The sequence below is a fragment of the Alosa alosa genome, chromosome 18, assembly GCF_017589495.1.
Source record: "Alosa alosa isolate M-15738 ecotype Scorff River chromosome 18, AALO_Geno_1.1, whole genome shotgun sequence".
NCBI lineage: Eukaryota > Metazoa > Chordata > Actinopteri > Clupeiformes > Clupeidae > Alosa > Alosa alosa.
This window is the reverse complement of record NC_063206.1, coordinates 31,947,611-31,966,145: the sequence shown is the minus strand read 5'-3', so window position 1 is coordinate 31,966,145 and position 18,535 is coordinate 31,947,611. Positions and strand designations below refer to the sequence as shown.

The 18,535-nt window shown below is 39.3% G+C and overlaps 1 protein-coding gene across 3 annotated transcripts in view; it reads left to right on the top strand.

Moving 5' to 3' along the window:
• LOC125311500 (serine/threonine-protein kinase 32C-like) overlaps positions 1–18,535 on the top strand; it is a 284,135-nt gene that overhangs the window by 37,422 nt on the left and 228,178 nt on the right. The window lies entirely within an intron of this gene.

Genomic DNA, 18,535 nt, shown 5'->3' with positions numbered 1-18,535 from the left:
TATTGTGGGGGAGCATAACTATATTCCCAGGTTCCTATCTTCCTAGGGTCCTATGTTCCCAGGGTCCTACTGTATGTTCCCCAGTAAAATTTTCTGCTTACACAGAGTGGCTGAATCTCAATGTCCCCCCTCACAGACTTTGATGTGCATTCCCATGAAAGTCTTTAAGGGCTTAGTGCTGTCCCAATGTGAAATTGTGAAGTGCATGAGGGCTCACTCTCACCCTTTCCATGCCCTTTCCATAAGTCGGCATTTATGCACTTTTTACCCAAGAAAATTAATAACAAATCATAATTTTGTGATGTGAAACACACAGTTATCCAAAGGGAGGCTACACATTTTTGGTGTTGTCAATTTAACAATATGTCACAGGTGATGTCCTATTCCTGTTATTAGCATGTTGAACCATTATAGCCTCTCAAACTCAGTCACAAATCGGGTCAGATTTTTTGCTCAGAGACTCGTGCAGAAGTCTTGTGCCCTGAAGTATCCGACTTGCCGTCACTATCATATTCTCCAACCACGGCGGGCTCCCTTGCAACAACACAAGAGGCAAGTCTCACTCTCATTACAAAAAGGCAAGGTAATTTATCACAAAATTAACACTACAGAAAGAAACACTCGCTGAGACATTTTCCTTCTTCCTCAACCATAGTAAGCAATTCTTATAACTTATTTATGCGTTTCCTGTATTTGTTTTCCGACCTGATGTCATGAACACACTTTTTTTTCGGAGATCAGGATTTTTTAAGTCGGGTCCTCTGAGTTTACAGTCAGCGTGAAGGCAGTATTAAAAATGGATATCAGTTAACCCTTTGCAGACCACACGCTCTAGATTCGGTACCCCAGTACCGATGACGTTCAGTCTAATAACTCTGCCATACCCCAAGCAATTTTATCAATTGAACTTCCTCAAAGGCTTTCTGCCGATATGATTGGTTAAGGGATTTGTGCCGCGAATTTCTTTTACTACATGAAGGAAAAATCAAGAGTTGACGCCTCCCTCCACTAGAGGAAAAACAGCAGGAAGCACCATGCATCATTCATCTTGACGTCGTCTAAAGGAGAAACTACTGGATCATCTGAGGTAAAAACAAGTCTTTTTATGTTATAATTACTTGTTATCCATGTTATTACTTCAAAGTCGTTTTTAAAAATTATTTTTGATGGTAATTACACCGTGTATGCATGGCCGTAATATAATGTGTGTGTGTGTGTGTGTGTGTGTGTGTGTGTGTGTTCAGCTGACAAAGATAAGCTGGTATTTTAGCACACTGTAATCTTTAGTAAACGCATTATTTTCAGTCATTTTTGCTTGCTTGTCATGTGATGATACAGAAAACTAGCTGAAAGTTAGGTAATGTTAGCACCAGAAAAGGCTGCAACATGTCCTTGACGCATAGTCCTGTCATTACGTCGAAATATGTAGCACAATTTACAGTTGTTTGTAGCCAAGCTAGAAACACCTGACATGAATGACAACGTTAATGTTACATTACCGACGTGAAGATTGTGTTGATCACCGATGGTGTAACGTGCAAGGATTTTATTAATTGACTGCTGTTTTCATGAATACATGACTAAAGATTTGTTATAAATGTCTTAGTATTGTTTTTAGGCTGTCAGGTTGTCTGCTAAGATTATGAGGTTTTTGGGTGGCTAACTATGATGGGAGCTCATATACCCAAGTCTACTCGTCGACACATTATTTTCTAAGGGGGTGTTTTGTCTTCACGCAACTGCAGTAAAATGCACGGTGTGTATGTATATGCATATGCTGTTTAGATGTCTTCTGTCATATCTCCTGACTAATGTTTATGAATCAATGTTTGCTTGTAAGCTGGTATTCTATGTATGGTTTAGCCAAGGCAATAACACTTAGTAGTGAGCTCTGAGACTAATGTTACCTCTCCAAGCAATATTGGAGTCCTCCAGTGACCATACTTTTAGTGAAAAGAGTCATAATTTGTGGTGATTTGAGAGTATGTGGAAGTAATGTAAAATAAAACTAAACAACCTATTCACTATCAGACCTGTGATTTTTGTTATTTTAGATGGAGGGAGAGGACCACGATGGCATGGACATGGAACATGGATGGGTAGCTTCTGGATGAAGAGGAAGACAATGATGTGCTAGAGGAGGAGAGTAATCTCCCATCATCCTCATCTGGGTAAGCATGTTTGTGTGTGATAAGAGTGTTGCTTATAACAATAATGACAGGGATTATAGTGATATAGTTTGGTTAGATTTGTAATTCAATTTCTACTTTTTTATCTGACAATTTCTTTATTTTGAGTTTGGTCAAGTCCCATGTCAGGTAGAAAGCATACACTTTGCCTATCCTTCTAACACAGACACAGACAGAGACACCAACTCCAATAGCATTTACACCTCATCGTCTGCTAGGCTTAGATGGACATTCACACACACACACACACACGCACACGCACACACACACACACAACCATGCCACAGCTGTGACAACACACACACCACGGATTTGGTGTGAATGTGCCATTAGTGTATCACCTTATGTGTAGGGAAAATGATATCGATAATTCTATATTTTATAATTTGATATTATGTATCAAATTATATGCTGTATGGTTGTTAAATGTACTGAATTTCTTCTAATGTTTTAATTGTTTATACTGTATGTGTGTGAATGTTAATATGATTTGATGTTTCAGTTCACCATGTTAAAGTATTTTGTTGATCTTTGTTATGCTGTGTCTTGTCATTCTTGTAGTTCTAATAGTTACAGCTTGTTTGTAAACATATGTTTATGTTATTTATGGAGTTAAATTTGTTCCACTTTTATGAGCGAGCAGTAGCACAATTTGATCGCAGAAAAATATTTTGAGCGAGCACACAAATTATATTTTGAGGAAAAATGAAACTCGAGTACAAAAAAAACTTGTAGTTAAGCAAACAGGAATCTATGTTGTGCTCCACAAATGTCAATATGTATGTGCAACATCAGCCTCCTTTCTTTCAGTTTCACTGTACGTGCTCACATAAACTGTTCCTCCGCTCGCTCAGGATATATCTGTCGCGCTCGCTCAACTTCATCTGTGTGCGCACTCAAAACTGTCGACAGTGTTACGTTTGTTCCACAATTGTCAACCAGTCAAAAAATTCAGGGGCTGAAGTCCAATTCTGGCTGCTGAAGTCAACAATGCCTAGCGTCATTTACTAGTGTCAGTGGCAACATAGATTCCTGTTTGCTCAACTACAACGTTTTTTTGTGCTCGAGTTTCATTTTTCCTCAAAATATAATCTGTGTGCTCGCTCAAAATATTTTTCTGCGCTCAAATTGTGCTACTGCTCGCTCATAAAAGTGGAACAAATGTAACTCCATAGTTATTTACCTGAAATTGTTGTTCCTGGTTATTTAATTAAATTGTTAAAGACTTTTCTAAATAAAATGATTTACTTCGTAAACCTAACACATGTGCCAGTGTCTCTATATTCTTGTTTTCATAGTAGAATTAAGCACACGGAGAAGCAGTTACCATCAGCTAGTCTGTATTTCAGCCTTTACCTGTCCTTCCCACAATTGATTTAGCCTCTTCAGACTACAGTAAGACATCCCATATTGAGCTATGCATCTTGTTTTGATGGTAAAACATCTTATTTGTGTTACATGACCATTATCACCATCTGTGTATTTTTGGGTCAGATGTCAAACCAGGAAATGAAAAAATCCTACTCTTTAAAAATTCTAATTGTTACTGCGACTTGCAGTTATAAGTAAATTAATCATAACTTCTGAACCAAAGGTGATAGATTCTGTTTTTTTTCACTGAGGAGAACACAACACTGTCTATCTTTCACATACTATATCTACAATAGACATTAGGTGAAAAGTAAGATTCATCTTCACAAATTGATATGAATGAGTCAATTTGTCATCGAATATGAGCATCGAGTATGAAAAAATGGAATGTTTGGCGCGGTCTGCAAAGGGGTCTTTGAGGTTTCAGGCTTAGATCTGACATAGAGATTCAGCCATTAACCAATCCCTCCAGGATTTCGCGGGCCATTTTCAGATTGTTGCGGGGTTTTTTCAAATTGGCTGAAAATGCCTTATTTCACAGCAACTTTTTGTAAAGACCAAGTATAAAATATAGCCACAAGCGGCAATGGCGGGCCCGAGCACCTGCGGGCCGCAACCCGTGACATTTCGGAATCCAACAAAGCACCAACGTGATGCGTTTGTGAAATGTACATATTTGATGCGTGTGCTATTCATTTTTGCATTTTATTTTCTGGCACATTTACTTGCTTGGCCAGGTGGGGGCACAATGCAGGGCAGGCCCATTGGGTGTCATGATAATCATAATATATATTAACCTGAGAAATTTCAGACCATTCATTTTAAGCAAAGCACATTTCTGATCCACTGTTTGGTTGGCCAGATGGTGGCGCTATGTCAGGAATGGAAATTACACATGTGAATATCATCGAAATAATGATATTTAATTAATATTTTGTTAATAAATTCCAAAAACTATTCTGACTTTGGCCAGCTGGTGGCGCTAAGCCAGACAGGCATATTGGGTGTTTGGATGTCATACACATAATCTGATTAATCTAATGCATCTGATTGTGATAAACAACCATCCATCCAAGTGGAAAGAACACATTCCTTCTCTTGCCAATTGGTGGTGCTATGCAAGGCATGTTAATAAGACGTATGAATATCATCATCATGATATCTAATTTTTTGTGAAATTTCAGATCAATCAGTCAAAGCATTGAGCATTTTTGGCACATTTCCTGATTGGCCAGATGGTGGCACTATGCTAGGCATGTGAATTCCATATGTGAATGTCATCACACTCATAATATCCAATATTTTATAAAGTTTCAGATCAATCACGTAAGGCATTGTCCATTTCTGGCACATTTCCTGCTTGGCCAGGTGGTGGCGCTATGTCAGGCAGGCCCATTGGGTGTCATCATAATTATAATATCTATTAACCTGAGACGTTTTAGACTGTTCATTCAATGCACTTTGACTTTATGACACATTTCCTGTTTATGTGGTGAGAAATTAAAATCATAACTTATTACAAAATATCAAAAATCCCTTCACAATTTCACATCATCTTGCCATCATATTTGCCAAATTTCACATGAATCTGACAAACTGTCTAGGAGGAGTATGTTCAAATTGATCATGTGACATCAGTGTAATTGCCATTCTTTCTGTTGCCAGGTGGTGGCGCTATGCCAAATATGCATTATGGGCATGTGCATATCATCATTACCATGGTATTCAATGACCTGTGAAATTTAAAACGTGTCAAGCGATGCATGGTGAATTATGACACATTTATTGTTTATGTGGAAGGGTATTAAAATTCAGAATTTTGCCATTTCGTCAAATTACAACATATCAAAAAAAGCTTCGCAATTTAGAATCAACAGCCTCTTGGCATCATATAAACCAACTTTGACATGTATCGGATCAATCGTCTAGGAGAAGTGCGTAAAAATTGATCATGTCCAAAACGCACAAAATCTCAATTACCTCACTTCCTGTGGGTGTGGCTAATTGCATATTAATGCAAATGTTGTTTGTTTTTGGGAGTTACATACACCCACCAAATTTGGTGTATGTATTTAAAACTATATGCCATCCACAAGTCACCGTGACATAAGGGGGCGCTATGGAGTTCCTGGGCCACGCCCAGTGCCAAGCCTTTTTCTCTGTGTATTCACGGTACCTCTTGATGTGTGTGCCAAATTTCATGTGTTTTCACCGACGGGAAGTACTTCTTTTGGCATCACAATTCATCACATTTTAGTCCGCACATAATCCTTAATACCTCACTTCCTGTTGGGCGTGGGTAATGCATTGTCCATACGAAAGTTGTTCATCTTGAAAAGATACACACACATACCAAATTTGGTGTGTTTAGCTGAAAGTATATGCCAACCACGACATCAGTCACCTAAGGGGGCGCTAGCGAGTTCCTGGGCCACGCCCGGGACCAAGCTCTTGTACCTCACTGCTTTGCGTGACACCTGACGTGTGTCCCAAATTTCAAGACTTTTCGCCCATCTTAACCACCTCAAAAAAGGAAAACGAGACAAAGTTAATATCGGAATACTCGTAATAATAATAATCCTTGCGCCCCTCGGTGCTCGGGCCCTAATTATGACCTAGGAGGCCCCTCATACACATGCATGCATTCACACACACACACAAACACAGTACACATTCATGCATTGCACACACACACTCACATGCACGCACACACACAGCCATAAACACACCCACTCACATACACACAGGGACGGATCATGGCTTGTGCCAAGTGTGCATGTGCACAGGGGCCCTGAGCCAATGGGGGCCCTCGGATTAAAAAAAAAAATAGCCATGAATTTAGGCTAGATTAAGCCCGGTGCTTCTGTCTGTTAATTTGTGGCACAACTGAATGGTGTTATGTAGCGGACCGAAAAGAAAAATAAACTAAATTTTTTCCTGATCAATAAATACTTCTTAATTCATAAAATGTAGAGGCATAACATTAGATGGAAGTGGTAGGCTATGAGTGCTCATTCAATGTGTATGCGTGTTTGCGAAAGTGAAACTGACAAACTGAACCACTCGTGGGTAGGTGAATGAAGTGGATTCCTGCAATGTTCATGAAAACAGCATAGCGATTGGATAGCCTAATAAATCTTGACTTGTTGTAGGCCTAACAGTAGCTTATATTGTAGCAAATAGCCTATGGCAATGCCTATGACAGATTTAAAATAGGCCTACATTTATTTCACTCGTCTCGCTGGAGTGAGCGCATAATGTGGTGCTGTTGCGCAAAGAAATTAATTAGGGAGATGATCTGTATCTCCATTTACCAAACGCTATAGTTTTGCTAACATCTCCACTGTTAACGTGAAATATTTCTCCATGCAAGGTAGTGTCAAGCAGCAGTAAAGTGAAAACCTTATCATGCAGGTAGCCAATGTTCACGTCACCTGAGTCAGACAGAAAACGGGCCCTGCTTGCTCTGTTAAAGTTTGAATGCCCCTTCCAAATTGCGTTAAAAGGGTGTATTTAACAGCCAGAATTTCAACATTTTCCCGGGGGAGACACCCCCGAACCCCCCGTAGTATGAAAAATGTTGGGAACCCTTGCTGTAGACTGTTTGGACAGCAAAGGGAGATTACAGCCTAATAATAAAAACAGCTGCTGGAATTAATTTCTGTGTGGGCCTGGGTTATAATATATGACATAATGTGCTACATTTTCATTGTGTGAAATTGTGCACCATGGAGCCTGCACAGCGACAGCAAATAGAGATGCGCTGGCTGCACAGTCAGGGGGAGAAGGGGGCCTTTTTTGATATTGTGCACAGGGGGCCATATCTGTTTAATCCGTCCCTGCATACACACATAAAGACACACATGCAGGCAAGCAGGCGCACACACCAGAGATGTTCATTTGCCTGTGTGATGAGTAGGCTACTTCGCGAGTAGTTCAACAGAGAAGAATGGGTGAATTTGGACGCACTTTCTTGCGTGCGCTGTCACTTTCTCCATTGCGTAAAAGACTAAATTAATTTGCACTGTGAATGCTAAGATTATTTTGACAGGCCATAGGCTAAATAAAAATTGCTATTAGTCGGATGCAAAGCATAATATTGAAAGAAGGGGACACCAAGGCCACATTGACCTCCGAACCTCCGAGGGGCATCACGGACAATGCAAGGGGCAATGACAGCCATGGCCGTCGTGAAATTCCAACCCTGGCAACATCGATTATATTTTTTCCTGAAATAAAATGTGTGCAGCCAAGAGTGGGTGTGAAACTGAAAATATCACGTATGCTTTAATGGAGTTAATTTTCTTAACTTAATTTTCTTTACATCCAGAACTTACATTGGGTCTCCAATTTAGGACATCGTATAGTCTAATGCTAACACATCCCTCTAGCCCTCGGACCTGGTGAAATATTAACCTAAGTCTGTCACATCATATGGCTAACTATAAATATGCAATCTTGCTGTTCCCAGCATTAGCATAACACTTTGTGATTTTTAGCTTGCCACGTGTTACGATATTTGCTAAGTTTAACGTCTCTTTCACATCAGTAAGTGACTGACCTATCTGAGTGCATTTTGAGATGACCGCTGATGAAATAGTTGTTAAGGAGTTACTGTTGTCATTGTAGGCTACAGTTCTTTGGCAGAAACAACAGGTAAAATAGTCCTTCAAAAAGGCTAGGATACTATTTACTTTTAAACTTTAAGTACATTTCGGAGCCTGTACTTTGTTACTTTTACTTGAGTAAAGAAGTTGAATCAAGACTTATTACTAGAGTCTTTTTTACAGAGGTATCTGTACTTCTACTTGAATATGGAAAGTGTGTAATTTTACTATCTCTGGTAAGGACACAGGAATACAGGTGGATGCTATCCTTTGTTGAAATATAATATCCCTATGCATATATATATTATCGTTATGACCTGCTGCGTCTGAGGTTTAAGGCAGAGTTGTAATTGAAGAACTACCTGTCCATTGATGCATGCTGCCAATAAGTCGGTTGTCAGTGCTTCATCACACCGAGCCTGCCTGTGGTTGGCAGTTGATTGAGAGAAAGGTGGTCCTGGCGCTCTGAGATACTTTGTGATACAGTGGGATTACACTGGATGGAGAAGTGACTGTACCTCAGAGGTGAAGGAATAAAAAAAACAGAGGAATACAAGCTGCTCCAAATAGACACACAGGCTCCAAATAGCACACAGGCCTCCTCTGCCTAGCACCCTCCAATGTCCAGTCTTTTGAGAATAAGATGGATGATCTCAGGCCGAGGATATATTTCCAGAGGAATTTCAGAGACGGCAACATTCTATTTTATTGAGACATGGCTTACTCCACTTGTACTGGACTGTGGAGTCACTCCAGCTGAGTTCTTCTCTACTGCCCGTTCTGACAGGATGGAGGAGTCAGGCAAATCTATGGAGGAGCCTGCTTCATGATGGTGCTTACCCAAGGAAAATTATTGTTCTCTCCCTGTCCTGCTCACCTCACCTGGAACATCTGACCATCACGTGTCAACCTTTCTACCTGCCCCGTGAGTTCAATCATAACAGTTGTCTACATCCCTCCACAAGCCAGTACAGACTTTGCTGTATTGGAGCTGCAGGAAGTGATTAAATAGGCAACAACACCAGCACCTGGGGGCTACCCTTATTGTGGCTGGAAATTTCAACAATGTACACCTCACTCAGATCATGCCTGAATTTATTCAACATATCCACTTACCCAGAAGAGGAAAGCACACACTAGATCACTGCTATACATAGTTCAAGGAGATCTATATCTCTATATCTCATATAACACTCTTAAGGCCCCTATTTTAACGATCTGAAACACAAGTATCAAACAAACGCAAGTAGCTTTGTAGGCGGATCTCTGGTGCAGTTGCTGTTATACTGCCGGGATAAATGACACTTGCACCCGACACAAATCTAAAATGGGTCGGTCTGAAGTAGCTACATTACTCATAGGTGTAGTTTTGGGGCGTAACATGCAGTAAACCAATCAGAGCGTCATCTCACATTTCCTTTAAAAGCACGCGCGCTTGTTCCATGATTGCTATTTTAATGGTGGATTTGCCAGGCGCACGCCAGGAGCTTCACAGCCGAGGAGACCGACGTTCTCGTCAGTGCCGCAAGCGCTACAATGACGTCAGAAGACAGGGAAGGCTAAGCTTGCTGGCAACAAATAACAGATGTATATAGAATACAGAAATGTCACAAAGACATACTTTCCAATGTTTTGGGCTCACTCTCACTGAATCATGAGGTTATAAATGCATGGTGATATTCTTGCAATGTAGTCCAACATTAGACCGAGATTACTTTGCTTACCTCACTATAGACGATGCATCTTGGGGATTCATCCCCTTTGGGATCAATAAAGTATCTATCTATCTATCTATCTATCTATCTATCTATCTATCTATCTATCTATCATCTCTTCTGTCAGATAAGCTCTCCTCTCCTGTGCTACTGGGGCATTTGAGTTAAATGGCATCCATGCAGTTCAACATCACGTCTCCTTAAGTCCTCTAATATTTCCTCATTTATGTCAACACATCCATTATTTATGCCTATTTTTTCACATCTTCATGGACACCACAATGATTTCCCTCATGTGGTAATATTATGTATGGTTTGCAGAAATGGGAACTGCTGCGTCCGTGTAGATGAGAGGAGAAAAGTGTATGGGTGTATAATTTGAACCAGATGAGATACAAATGCAAAGTTGATAAATATTTCACCTTTTCTGGCTATGGGAAAGACAAAAAATATTTATATTTATAATTGGGTGTAGACCCTCAAAGTCCCCAAATCCAATCTGGCTACTGTTAAAAAAGGATTTTGACTACAACTGTTGAACCAAATAAGCTACAGATGAAAACTTAATGTCTATGTATTTTTTAGCATGACAAACACACATGTTTAGACCCCAGTTACAAAGCAACTACCTGATTATTCATACTTTCCAAATATTCCCACCAATTCTCTAATTGAGAATGTAGGGAAGGCATATATGAGGGAGATTCAGAATTCCAGCATAGATTTGGGCAATTTTGAGCAAATATTGAGAATACTAGTTGACTGTATGAAATGTGGTGGAGCAGCTGTTTAGTGCTACTCCATGCTTGTGAGCAAGATGGACAGCAACGGTGAAAGATGAAGACAGAGAGATAGATAGATGGATGGATAGATAGATGGATGGATGGATGGATATACTTTATTCATCCCCAAAAGGAAATTACAGTGTTCCAGCAGACCAGACAAACACAGTATTCACAAGCATAGGCCTACATACATACATACATACATACATACATACATACATACATACATACATACATACATACATACATACATAAATTATTCAAAAAATATTATTGCTCTCTCTCTGCTCAGGGGGAGGGGGGGGGGGGTCATTATTAAGTGCTATTGCTGTGGGTAAAAAAGTATTTCTGTATCTGTCCTTCTTACAGCTTAGTTGGCGTAGCCTCCAACTGAAAACACTTTTTTGTTTGACCAGTAAGTTGTATAGTGGATGTGAGGTATTGTCCAATATAATTGACAGTTTGTGCAGCATTCTTCTCTCCACCACCAACTCCAGGGGCTCTAGAGCTTTCCCCAACAGAAAGTCAGCCTTCCTTATGATTTTATCCAGTTTCTTAGTGTCCCTGGCTGTAAAGCCATTTCCCCAACTTTGATAAAACATCTGCAACATTTTGCTGCACACATTAAGTCTGATCTGACCCTTCTTGTATACAGCCTCAGTGTTGCACATCCAATCCACCACCATTCCCCTTGTCTTAGCCACATTCAAAACAAGGTGTTTTTTTCTTCACCATGTCACAAAGTGGTCCACCAGTTGCCTGATTCCGTCTCCTCACCATCACTGACACACCCCACAACTGCAGAATTGTCTGAGAACTTCTGCAGGTGACATGACTCAGAGTTGTACTGGAAGTCTGAGATGTACAGTGTGAAAAGAAAAGGAGACGGCACACACCTTTTCATTCTCACAACCTGTGGTCTGTCAGTCAGGTAATCAGTAATCCATGAAGATATGGAGGTGTCTACCTGCATCCTTCGCAGCTTCTCATGTAGCAGCATAGGCTGTATGGTGTTAAAAGCACTTGAGAAATCAAAGAACATGATCCTCACAATGCTGCCAGCCCTGTCCAGGTGAGAGTGTGTTCTATGAAGCAGGTAGATTAAGGCATCCTCCACACCCACCTCTGGATGGTATGCAAATGTCAGAAGACGACCAACAACAGTGTTTAGCCAACTACTTCCTTTCTTCCAACTTCCTTCTTAACCAGGTGTACTTTTTTCTACAAGTGTTTTGTTCTTATGACTACAATTGTGAGAGAAACCATGAGAGAGACCATGACAATTCACTGTTGTATTTTTATGTTATTGCTGTTTTTTTGTTATGCTAAGCAAACCTTTAAGAGTTTTGGACAAATTGACTATATTATTCTTTTAACAATTTGACATAATATAAATATTGCCTTGCAATAATAATTGTCTTATTCTTTCTTATATGATTACACTTCAAAATGTATTCACTTGTGGTACACTGAAAGCATTTTACTTTTATAAGGAAATTAATCAACATTGAGAACAACCTTCAAAGTTGTGGTTAAAAAGGATTTTCAATCAGTCTTGAAATGAATACAGGTTCCAGACTTACATAAGCATACATATAAATATGCCAAAGGACTTCCTGTGGTCAATTAACATAAAATAGACACAGCATCCTCATTTGTAGCGCATTTGGTTAAACATTTGTAGCCAAAACCCTTTTTCGGACAGCAGCCATATTGAATTTAGGGAATTTGGGGGGTCCTGATATGTTTTCCAAGAACTATACTCTCATTTAGGCATAATAATCCAGTCACTAACCAATTCGTCTGCTGCAGCTCAACCTTGTTGCTAGAAGTTAGCCTACGGGGACTATTTTCAGGTGCTGCATGATATCATTGTGCTGCTGCGCCCATGGTGTTCTTTGATTATTACACTGGAATGAGAGTATAGTTCCATGTCAAATCAGCCTAGAAAATCGCCACATTTCATTTTCCGTTGGTCTTATTACACTTTCTAACTTGAGAGGAGACAAGTTTTAAATAGGAAAATTACCGGAAATCTCAGTCACTTTTAAACGTGATGCTAGCAGGCTAGATACTAATGGTCTAATCCGATTCAATGATCTATGCTAGGCTAGACCTAAAAGTAGAATCACCAGACACAGAGAACGGAACGGAGATGAACTGGAGAAAGGTAAAAATCAATTGTTTAACTCGAGGATGTGGAAAATGAGTTTAATTCCCCAAATGGTGGAATATCCCTTTAACGATGCATATATAAGCTGCACCACCATAGTTCAAACTATCATATCAACTATCAAACAGTTGTCATACTTACATACGGTAGTTCCAACCATGTAAGTTGCTAACATAAGTCCCTTTTGAACCAGAGGGATTTTTGCAGTTTCTAGAAGATAACGTTCCTGGAACCCATTTTTTATCGGTTTCGGAACCGACCAATTTGGGGATTATTAAGTTCCTCTGACCGCAGTTCCTATAACTCTTTCAGCTCCTAACTCAGGGCAGAGTCTTTTCCCTTTTCTCGCATAGGAAACCTTAGTGACCTAGGTCTACGTGATTGGTCTAACTCATAAGACAAACCCACTTTCAAACCGTACCGTATTTAAAATCTGCATTGCCTGCAAAATACGGAAATATACTACTGTCAGAGACTTTATTAATGAGAATGGACGGCATGCAGAACGCATTCTGCTCCAGTCCGGACGCAAATGGATGGTGAACAGTCTTGTGCAATGACATAACATCATTGTAGAGCCACTGGCTCATTTTCTTCAACCTTTATTTACTTACTGGCACTGTACCTAAAATGACAAAAATGTATAAGATGATTCCAATTTTTAAATCGGGTGACAGAAATTATATGAGCAACTACCGGCCCATATCAATCCTACCCACTTTCTCTAAAGTAATGGAGAAAGTAGTATACAATAGACTCAGTGGCTATCTTCTTGTTCCCCAACGTTGTCGTCAAGGGCGGGCCTTAGGGGCTCAGGCCCGCCCAAACAGGCCAGTGTGGATTTTGTTGGATAAATTGCATCACTATGGTATCAGAGGTCTAGTACTTGAATGGTTCAGAAGTTATCTATACGAGAGGGAACAGTATGTCCATGTCAATGATCATAACTCTACCTGTAAGCCCATATTCTTTGGGGTCCCCCAGGGTTCCATTTTGGGGCCTCTCTTATTCATCCTATATATAAATGATTTTGTAAATTTCTCCAAAATATTTCATAAAATTATTTTTGCTTTTTGAACATGAATTTGTTCACATCAGGAACCCACTTATTCTACAATAACAATTAACGGAGTTAACTCTATCTCCAACTTCAAAAGACAACTAAAAAATAATTTCCTACTACCCTATATCTAATATAAAACTGTTTCCTCATGGACTATTGGGATGTATGTGTATGATTGTATGTGTATGTAATGTTAAGTATATACACTGTATATAGTATGTGTTTTGATGCGCTTTGCGTGCATTTATTCATCACCATCTGGTTACAGGTGGTAACTGTGTATACCATTGTCTGTACCACTACCCTTTCATGAACCATGGGCCGGGGCCCCCACATATAAGCTTTTATAGCTTTCTTTGGGGGACCCATTCACTCTACCCAATTGATTCTGTACCCCTACTGGATTATTGTAATGTTTGAAGTGGTATTGTGAATAAACTCAAATCAAACATAACCATAATGTCTGCTTTGCAAACGATACATCACTTTCTGTTGCAATTCACCTGAACGTGGGCCTATACTAACCACGAATGCAACACGCTAATGTTAGAGCTAGTTAAACTTCTCCATCGTTTCAGTTTCATTTGCCCTGTCGTTGATCTCTGTTAATTAATTTCTATCATTTAAGGGGTTGGGACATGGAAAAGCAGTTTAAGAAATATGTTAGGTAGGAGACAGAGTTTGCCTTGTTAACCTATGGAGACTGGCAGGCTGTGGGTCGTAAAGGGCACTTATTTGGATGTGCAGTGGCCTAACCCATGTATAAACATAGTGAAATAATATGTTGTACAGTACAAACATGATATAAATCAGGCTATTAGCCTTTTGAACTTGAATAAGCTCCCAGCCCCCTCCTCCTCCATCTCCTGGGATTAATCCTCCCCCCCTTACACTCCTGTCTGTCCTGTTCTTTCTTTTGTCCTGTCTTATATGTTGTGTTATGTCTTATATGTCACTAGAGAAAATTGCCCCTCGGGGATAAATAAAGTTTTTGTAATTGAATACATGGGAACACTTCCTGTTATAGCTATACAAATAGCAAAATCATTCATATGCATGATATTTCCACTCACTAAAACGTATAACCCAACAGCAATCTATCTCAAATAAAAAAAAATTAAGTACCATTCATTATTACAATATATTACTTATTGTAAAATATTGAAGTTGTGAGAAACTGCTGGCTTCATTAGTCCATCATGCCTGTTACATTCGTCCCGACCACGGAATGCTTGAAGAGACAGTAGACAGTGAGGGTCATTCAAATCATTTCGAAATGTAGGCTAGTTAGTTAATCTACTCGCATTTGGCAAGGCGAGTGGGTGCCTATTTTAAACCCTGTAGCAAGTGACGACGTGTCACTCCTTATGCCCTCCTATCAGTTCCTATGGCCAGTGCGAATGCAAATGAAAAAACAGTTTTTAGAAGTGGACTGTTCCTATAACTACGTTCCTGTAACTACGAAACAGACTATAGTTGCTACTATGCTTTTGGGTAACCCAAAGTACCACAAAGCTGACAACATGCTTGTGTGAATAGAGGGTAAATGACGATAAAGTGCACAACTGTTTCACTGCACATTTAAAGCAGCACCAATGTAGTGCAGTGTTCCTACCCAAACAGCAACTTCATATGCCCTATTAAAAGTTTGTGCCATCAAAATGTTTTTGGAAAAGTTTTTTAAGGTAAATCTAAATACTCTTTAGTGGGGCTTTAAATGACACATACATGTTAATTCAAGGCAGTCATCAGGCTGCAAATGCTATTAGAGCTGGTGTCTCCCTATGTCGGTGTAGAAGTAATAGGACAGTGTCAGAGAAGCACCTACACTTTCAATCTGTCAGGGACCTGAAATGTGCATGCCTATCCAGGTATTTCTTTTCAATGTCCATCCCTTCATGGTCCTTGAGGTCATGTTTGCCAGTATCCTGGAGCTCATCAGGTTGCCTCATTATGTGTCTCCACCAGCTGTGCTTAATCATTATTCTCTCTTTCCTTCAAAAATAATGAAGATTAGATTAGATTCAACTTTATTGTCATTGTGCAGAGCACATACAGGTACAGTGCAGTGTAGAGGTACAAACAGTAGTATACAGTTAAGAAAGTGTTATGGTTTACAGTAATATAAATTAAATATAAATATGTGCAATGTATTAGTAGTAGCCTTATAAGAGCAGAATAGATATGGATATACAGTGTGAACTGTGTATAAACAACGTACGGATATGTGCAGTAACATTATATGAGTAGCAAAAATAATATAGATATACAGTATGCAGTGTATTAATAGTTATATTATAAAAACATAATAAATATGAATATTCAGTATGAACAGATATATAGACAGAGATGTACAGTACAGATATGTGCAGTGTAGTAACAGTCAACAGCTGTAGAATATATATGTATAAGTGCAATTACAGTATGTACATTTATAAGTATAAATAGAATACTATGGATGGTATAGGGTAGTGTAATTGAAGATAAAAACATAATGGTAATAAATCATAGGGCTTAATTATACCACATATAATAATATTATTATAATATATTCCACATCCACATAATCTTAATTTACACCATAAGACTTCTCACGAAAAGCATGCTCACTTGAGGACTGATGGCATGAGGCATGAGCTCACTTAGCAAGTGTGTGATAAAAAACTTAGCTAAGATTAAATGTAAGGCATACCAGCTTGCAAGCCAGCATTGATTATGGGCAGTCTGGATAATAATAATAATAATAAGCTTTATTTGTATAGCACCTTTCATACACAGAATGCAGCTCAAAGTGCTTTACATTTGAAGCATGTAACACAATAATAGTCAGTCAGTCATTATCAATCACTTTTCTTCATTGCTAGGGGCCGTTTATGATCCACTCAGCAACATATCAAAAATATAGAAAATGACATGTCATAAGACTGGCAGCCTTAACCCTCTTACCCCCCACAAGCACGCCATATGGCAACTGTGGCAAGGAAAAACTCCCATATTCCAGGAAGAAACCTTGAGCAGAACCTGACTTAATAGGGGAGCCCATCTGCTTCTGGCTGGCTAAGCCCTCAATAGCAGCAGATCTGAAAAAGTAGTCTACAGGATAAGATGAGTTAACTAAAAGCTTTCCTGTACAGGTATGTTTTCAGATCTTTTTTAAAAATATTTACTGAACTCGCCTGCTTGATGTACAGAGGCAGGGTGTTCCATAGTTTGGGGGCATAATGGATAAAGCAGCTTCTCCACTTTGTTTGTGGAGCACTTTGGAATGCGATTAAAAGATTAGAATTGGATGATCTAAGTTTCCTTTGTGGTTGATAAGATATTAAAAGCTCAGAGATATATGAAGGTGCTATGCCATTCAGAGCTTTGTAAGTAATTAGCATAACCCTAAAATCAATTCTATAGGAAATAGGGAGCCAGTGCAGTTCAGCCAACACAGGGGTGATGTGTTCTCTCTTCTTAGTCTTAGTTAAAAGTCTAGCTGGCAGAGTTCTGTATGAGTGCCAATTTCTTTAGATGTTTTTGGGAAGACCAGTGAAAAGTGCATTGCAGTAGTCTAACCTGCTAGTGATAAAAAGTGAATTAGTTTTTGCATCTTGTTGAGTTAAAAGGGCCGCACTTTGGCAATGTTTCTCAAGTGGAAATAGGCTGTCTGAGTAACTTTACTGATATGGGGCTTAAAACTTAACTCTGCATCTAAGATGACACGAGGCTTGTTACTTTTGGGTTTGACCTAGTCTTGAGTTCCCCAGATTACTAAGAACAATATCTCGCTTTAGTTTTGGTCCAACCAAAAGTACCTCTGTTTTGTCATCATTTAGTTTCAACATTTTTTTGCTCATCCACTGATTAATGGAGGTTAGGTGCATGCAGTGAGGGAGCAAAGGCCATCTGGGTTAGTTGGCTCCACAGAAATATACAATTGGGTATCATCTGCGTAGCTGTGGAAGTTTACATTATGCTGACTTATGACGTTTCCCAATGGAAGCATATATAGGAAAAATAGCAGGGGACCAAGGCAGCTCCCTGGGCCACACCAAAAGGCAAGTCATGTTTTCAGATACATGATCTCCTAGACTGATATAAAATCTCTGCCAGTAATGTAGGTTTGAAACCAGTTTAGAGCATTATCAGAGACCCACCCACTTCATAGGCGGTGAATTAGGATGCTATGATCAATGGTGTCAAATGCCGCACTCAAATCCAGAAGAATAAGGATTGAGACTTTGTTTGAGTCAGTAGCCAGTCTGAGATCATTGACTATTTTTACTAGAGCCGTTTCTGTGCTGTGATTTGATCTAAAACCTGATTGGAATTTTTCAAGGATACTGTTTCCGTTGAGGAAGGTATTTAACTGATTACAAACAACTTTTTCAAGTACTTTGCTCAGGAACGGTAGATTTGATATAGGCCTGTAGGTGCTCAGATTGGTATGGTTGACTTTTTTAGTAAAGGTTTCACAACAGTGGTTTTAAAAGCAGTTGGAAATATACCTGTTTCTAATGAGATATTTATTACCTTGAGAATAAAGGGAGCTAAGCTATCATATACTTTTTTGAGGAATCTAGTAGGGATTGGATCTAACACACATGTTGAGGAGCCGGTTTGAGCTATAATTTTACCAAGCTCAGA